The following is a 7591-nucleotide window of genomic DNA, read 5'->3' on the forward strand; positions in this document are numbered from 1 at the left end:
ATTACATACACTTTGTTATTATAAAAAAGAAGTCTTTTATTAGACTAAAAGGGGGAAATGTAGGTATAAGGTTATTGTGTAGTTTAAATTCTGATTTCTTGTCTAAATATTGTGTAAACTCTGTTCCTGATTGTCTCCCTGATATATCAATAAAGCAAATTAAAGCCAACCAATGAGCAGGGCAGAGAATAGGGCTGGAATACATACCAGCCTGGGGAATAGGAGTTAGGAGAGGAAGCCAGGATTGAGCCAAGGTAGAGGTCCAAAGAAAATCAGGAGGAAGGAGATGGAGCTGAGGAAAGCGACAAAGTGCAAGTATTGATGGGATGTTTGCTGGGAGTGGGACAGAATAGCATAGAGGGTTAAGAACACACTTAAACAGCTCAAGATTGCATTGTGAAGCTTGTTTTAAACAAAATTATAAGAGTCTCAATTATTTGTGTTATAGCTGGCTTAAGAAATAAGCTAAGAGAAACAAACACAGTTTTATAAAAATAACTTCAACATCTGTCTTAGATAGGGTTTTTGTTGCTAAGAAATGACACCATAAACATGGCAGCTTTTATAGTGGAAAACATTTAATAGAGGCTGGCTTACAATTTCAGAGTTTTAGTCATTATCATTATGGTGGGAAACATGGTAGCATGTAGGTAGACAAGATGCTGGAGAAGGAGCTGAGACTTCTATATCTTTATCTGTAGGCAGCAGAAGGAAACTATCACAGTAAGCCTGGCTTGAGCATCGGAGACCTTCATGATCATCTTACAGTGACACACTTCCTCCAACAAAGCTACACCTACTCCAACAAGGGCACGTCACCCATGGGCCAAACATATGACTCTGTGGGGAATGAGTCTATTCAAACTACCACACCATCTATTGAGATGATCATGTGATATCTGTTTTTGTTTCTATTTATATGATGGATAATATTAATTTGACTTATATATATATTGAACTGTCCCTGTATCTCTGGAATGAAGCCAACTAACTGGGTCATTATGTGGTATTTTTGTTGTGATCTTGAATTCATTTTACTCTTGTTTTATTAAGAATTTGTGCATCTACATTCACTGTGGAAATCAGTTTATAATTTTATTTTAGTTTTGAGAATTTCATATATGAAGATTCCTTTTACATCTCTCTTACTTTTCTTTATCCTCTCAAAGTCATCTTGAGCATTCTCTTTTCCATCCAAATTTCATGATATCTTCTTTAATTATTATTGTTGCCTGTATATGCATATATTATTTACACACACATATATGTGAACACATGAATATGCAACCAACTAGGTGCCATTCACATCTACATATGTCCTTGGCTGATTGGTTGGATTGGATAATCTATGAAGTTGCATATTTTTCAAGGACACTAATTTTTCCTTTTCTCATCAGCCATTGACTACTATAGCTCTTCATCTGTGGAATTTTACCTGTCTATATTGGCATGGATTTCATCATTCCAATCTTACTGTGCTAACCATTGTTGAAATTTTATGAGTACATTTTCCATCTGAAGTCTAATTTATGCTATATATAAGCAGATATCCTGAGCCTCTGGATGTTATAATCTTTATATCTCCATCTTTCCAGATTTTTCTAAGCTTTTTAGGTATCAGGGGTATAAGACTTGTATTATAGATGTGTCAGTTAAATCTTAGAACTCTAGTTATTTAGTCTCTAAATTTTAACCAGTTGTGGATCTCTGTATTACTCTCTATTGCAAAAAGAAGCTCCTTTGATAAGGGGTGAGAGCTATATTTATAAGTGAGTATAAAGATACTTATTTAAAATAGTGCTAAGAATGACACTGTCTTAGGAAACTGGTAGTAGTGGGTTCTCTCAAGTCTAAAGCCTCTGAAGCCAAGGGAAGTTGGTGAAGCTCACATATCTGTCATGAATTGTTTCCTGTGGATTGAGCCATAATATGAATTAGACAGCTGTTGGTTACTGCCAATATGAAAATGCCACTATCACATTGTTCTGAATAATTTGAAAGCCCAATTATTGCTGTGATCCATAGGCTTTACAGCTACTCTTATAAATCACAGTCTCTTACTGTAACTCTTTTAGGCTACACTAGTACATTGATAACTTTACAGTTCAGGGATCCCAGAAACATTTCCGCAGTGGGGCATGCTCTATGTTACCTATGGTAAATGTTCTACGTTACCTGTGGTAGCTTCACCCTTATATTATACCTTGATTAGGCCATCAGAATATCCAAAGCATCCTTTGATAACTACTCGTTGGCTCATCTGCCGCCATAATCTGCACAGTTAATAACCCATTGATGTCACCAACACTGACCACATATGCCCAAGGCCAAAGCAAATGCCAAACTTGGGCCAATGAAAGCCATGGGTTGGAAAGGAGAAGAGTTATGTACTGGAATTTTGGGAGCAAAGTTTAGAGACAACCCTAGACATGAATACTAAGATTCCATGGGCATCTGTAGAAACTTTGACTCCATGGTTCTAACTTGCTTCAACTACTTCTAAAAAACAGAATTGGATAATGTCTTGAGTACCTATAATCTCAATATTAAAAATCAGAGAAGGTAGGATCCCAAGGGCTCCCTGGATATCCAGTCTAGTCAACCATGAGTTTTATGTTCAGTGAGAGATACTATATTAAAATAACTAAACAAACAAAGCTGAGAGCAATAGAGGAAGACACTGAACATTGAGCTCCACCTGTACACATGCACCATGAAATCCAGCCTATACACAAATCAGTAGAAAAAGAAATAAGATTTCTAAAATGCTTTCAGGGTCACTTTAAGGAATATAACATTTATCCATAGCAGTATGTTTAATAACTAGTTAAATGGTCATGCCTTTCATATTCTTGTCTGTGTTAAATGCTGACCTTTATACACAGGGATATCAAGACATTCAGTTACAATGATCACAATAATACAGATTTAGCCACAGCCTAGATTAGTTACAGCATCTATTTAACACCACAAACAATGTCTTCACCTAGCTTATTAAAAGGAGATCAGAGTTAAAACTCTTTAATGCCATATATTCCATTTTCAAATAACTTGTCTCCTCTTACTTTTACTGTACACAGCCACATTTAGCCATTTTCATTCCTTGAATAGTTTTCTGTTTAGATTCTTCTTCCAGATATCTAGTATGTCACTATTGAGTTCGGCTTCCCATGAAGTCTTAGGACCCAGACACAGCTATTCCAGGTTCCACATAACAAGGACGACCTTTACTCGATTTCCCAATAACTCCCTGTTCCATTTCATACCAGTCTTCATCACAATGACTTTTACCATGTGCATCTCTGATTGTGTCCATTTAATCAGTCTCTAAGGTGTTCTGAGCTTCTCTTATATTTTTCTTTTTTTCCCCCCAAGCCCTTAACAGAATTTCTCTTGATGCTCTGTTCACAGCTATTGAGGCTTTTTCCAGCCTTTTCCTCTACATTCTTCCAGCCTGTAATCACTCATTTCAAAACTGCTTTCAACATTTTCTATTATCTGCTATAGCCTATCTTTTCAGTACCCAATTTCTGCCTGGGTCCATTTTGTGCTACTGTACCAGCATAGCATAGACTGTATAGTTTATAGTGGATGCAGATTTAGTTTTTATGGTTATGGAGATTAGAAGTCTTAGTTGAAGCAGTTGACATATAGCAAGACTTTCTATGTGTTTGCTGTCGTTTCATAACAAGAAAGCAGAAGGGCAAAAGAAAGGTGCAGAAATCAAACGTTCAGTTTCAAGCCCTTTTATAATCAGTGTTTATCCATTCACAGGGCAGAAATCTATCAGCGTCATTACTTTTCACTGATCCCACTTGTTAATATATTTGCATTGAGATGTACATTTCTGACATGTTTTGTTTTTGAGGGAAGGGGACATTAAATCAGTAGCATTGTCCTTGAGTCAAAATTACATCTCTTTAGTCTGCATTAATTCAGTTATTTTAAAAAAATTGTATTTTATTGAGCTTTACAGTTTGATTGGAAAATATTCTTGCATATGAAATAATCATTTGAATAAAGAATATACGTTCTTACTTGATTTTTATGCCTTTTATCTTTCTGATCTTGATTTTCTTCACCTTATCTGCTTTTGTGTTGGCCTAATTTTTGTAATATACTATTTTGCTTCTCTTCTCATTTCTTCTAGTGTGTATATTTTAGATATATTTTTAGTGGTTACCATGGATTATAATTAAGGGTTATGATAGTAAGTTACAAAAAAAAATCTTAAATTTATAACAATCTGGCATGAATTAATATCCACTTTAATAATAAGCAGAATATATGCTCCACAGATCTTGAGCCTCACTATGTTGTCCAAAATTACATTTTTATACATTGTGTTCAGTAACATGGGTTTTTAACTATTTTATTCATTCATCATCTAAATCACATAGAAATTGAAATCACCTTTGTCATAGATACATGCTTCCTTGGGCAGCTTTGAGTTGTTATCTAACATTTTTTAAAATTCCTACTGCGAGGCCACACCCAGGAGCTGATCAAATCAGATGCTAAGACTCATAGCCAAGCATTAGGCAGACCTCAGAGAGTCCAGTGGAAGTGTGTGTGTGTGTGTGTGTGTGTGTGTGTGTGTGTGTGTGTGTGTATGTGTGTGTGAGCATGTGCACACGGGGGTGGGGAGGGAGAAGGTAAAGATAGAAGGATCTGGAGGAGATAAGAATGTTTCAAGAAGACCAACAGAGTCAACCAACATAGGCCTATGGGGACTTACAGAGACTGAAGCACCAAGCAAAGAGCAGGCATGGACTGGACCTAGGCCCCCTACACATATGTAGCTGATGGGCAGCTTGGTCTTCATGTGGGCCCCCTAGCAATTGGAGTGCATGGTATCTCTGACATGGACTCTGTTGCCTGCTTTTTTATCTCTTCCCTCTAAAATTATGCATCTGTTTTAAGCTTCTACAAATTATTTTTAGTTATTTTTTATGTGTATGAATGCTTTGCATACATTTCCCTTTGTGTGCCATGTGTGTCTGGTGCCAACAGAAGGCAAAAGAGGACTTTGAATCCCCTGTAACTGTTCTTATGACTGGCCACCACGTGTGTTTACTTGGAATGGGCCCAGGGTCCTTTGCAAGAGCAACAAGTGCTCTTAATCTCAGAGAATCTCTCTAGCCCCCTTCTTTAAGCTTTTCCAAACTGGTTTCTGTACTAACTGACTTACTTCGATTTGGCTCACTGTAGGGAGCATTTGATCTTCCAGTTTGTGTGCAGACAGTTTTCTGACACAGATGTCCTCATATACTATTAACACTGAGACAATGAGAACACAACAAATCACCTTGCCTGAGTGCTCAGGCTGGCTTTGTGCCAGGCATGCCTTCACTGTGCCAGGCTGCTGTTCTGTATGCAGAGATGGGTCAGCAAAGACCATTTGTCTATTAGATCTTTTCTGAACATGCACTTTGTTCCAAGCACACACAAATGGTGCTTTTTCCTTCTCAATCCCCCACCCAAAATTACCTTCCCAGACTTTCCTTCAGGCTTTAGGTTATTCTATGTATCAACTTGGTGGATCTCTCAAAGTGTGCGCTAAATAGAGGACACTAATTAGTCCCTCTGTGTGAACGAGAACCCTTGTAAGGAGTCATTCGATAATCGGGTTGAAAGAATTACAGTATTGTGAATGTTTGTGATATTTTTGCCTTTCAACCATGAATATTCTTGACTATAAAACTAAAGAATAGAAGTAGCCAGATCAGTGGGGATGAAGGATATGTAAGGTGTAAGTGATACAGGCTTCCTGTGGTCACCAGTAGTCTGGCTGGTTTTCTTTAATGTTTTGTCTGCCTATGGTAGAGAACCAGGCTGGTCTCAATGTCGCCATGTTAGTATGAGGAATCAGCCAGTTACCTAGAAGAATAACTACAATGGCTTCTTCCATTATTAATAGGTTTTACCACTATGAATGTGCTTACGTTCAGTGGGGAACCTCTAACTCAGATGCAAACTTGTTTTAGTATCCTAACGTGGCTTGCAGAAGCACCATCCAAGGATTTATAGAATGCCATATTCACTATCCTTTTATCTAAGCATTATTCCTGGCTATGGAATATATTTATACATTGCTTTACAGTGTAGTTTTATTACAGAAAAATATGCCCCTTCTGGAAGTAGATGAAAATCTCCTATGCTACGTATCTTCATCATTATCGGCTGTTGTCAAATTCCATTTACACATAAAGAGTTGCTCATTTCCCACTGAACCTGAAAAATGAGAATATGGTATAGCTTAGCAGTTCATTTCATCAGTCCACATCCTGCAATACTCTGGAGAAAGCTCATGAGAAAAATGCATATATTAATGTTTAAAGCACCACCAGCAAACAGGAACAATGAATGCACACGAAGCAGTAGGAGGAATAAAAATATATCACTATATCCACACCATGTGATACTGGACATCAGCAGGAACAAGTGAATTGTAGTTACAAATTGTAGGGTGAATAAATATAAAAAATACTATATTGAGCTGAAGAAACAGACCAGAAAAAAAATCAACATTATAATTCTGTTTATGTAAAACCCAAGAAGAACAAATATAAATCTGTTTTTAAGGCAATGTAGATAAATGTCAGAATCTATGAAAACAGAAAGGAGTGATTAGTGTAAAATTTCTCCGAAAGGGTAATGAAATGGGTAAGCCACAAAGGGGCTTCTGGGATACCACACAGCTCTGCCTGTTAAAGCTGCGCGGAAGGCCTGCGTTATGCTCATTTTATTGTTTTTATTTAGCTATGTTTGCTGTAGAGTAGAATCTGCTTCATCAGAACTTCTCCTCTTTCAAGATACACAGAGTTTAAAATATCCCAGGCTGTTTGCCACTAGGGGAACCCCAAAGTTGTGAAGGAATGCGCTTCACCTTCTAGACAAGATAGTCAAAGATGCAACATCATAACCAGAGAAGTGTTCTGTCTAGAAGATGGTAGAAGTGAGTCTGGACCCAAGGAAATATAAGTCTGCCTTGCTGTCAGAGGATCTGCTTGAACTCTCCAGGAGACAAAACTCTGGCTGTGAGCAGGAAGCCCAGTGACTACCCAAACCACACACACACACAAAGGGGCATATTAAATAAAAAAGTTCTTGTCAACAGTTTCCCTCCATGTCATTTTAGGTAAAAAAGGGCTCTGCAATTTGTTTCCAGTGTCCAGTCATCATTACTAAAAGATGGTATGATGGGTTCAGACTTTGTGGACCCTGTTTGGTCCTGACTGACCAGGACCTGAACTCTTCTACTGCAATTTACCAGCTACCTCTGTGTTATCAGGATGAGGGAGATGCTCAGAAGGGCACAGCTGGCCTGTATCTGGGAGCAGGGATTGTTTTCAGTTTCTTGCTGCTACCCTGTTTCATTTGAAGTCTAAGTACCTGCCTCAGCCTTCTGTGAAAGCACCAAAGACACGACTCCTGCTTTGTCCCTTTCTGGCATCTGATCATTTTATGCCTCTCTTGGGTGACCCCCAACGGTTTCGACACAACCTTTTGGCAGCTTGTTTTTCTGTCATATCAGCCAAGTCAGAAAATGGCAACAGTATGGATGGTTTGAGTCACTGTTGGAAATGGA

The sequence above is a fragment of the Acomys russatus genome, chromosome 3 (genome assembly GCF_903995435.1).
Source record: "Acomys russatus chromosome 3, mAcoRus1.1, whole genome shotgun sequence".
Lineage (NCBI taxonomy): Eukaryota > Metazoa > Chordata > Mammalia > Rodentia > Muridae > Acomys > Acomys russatus.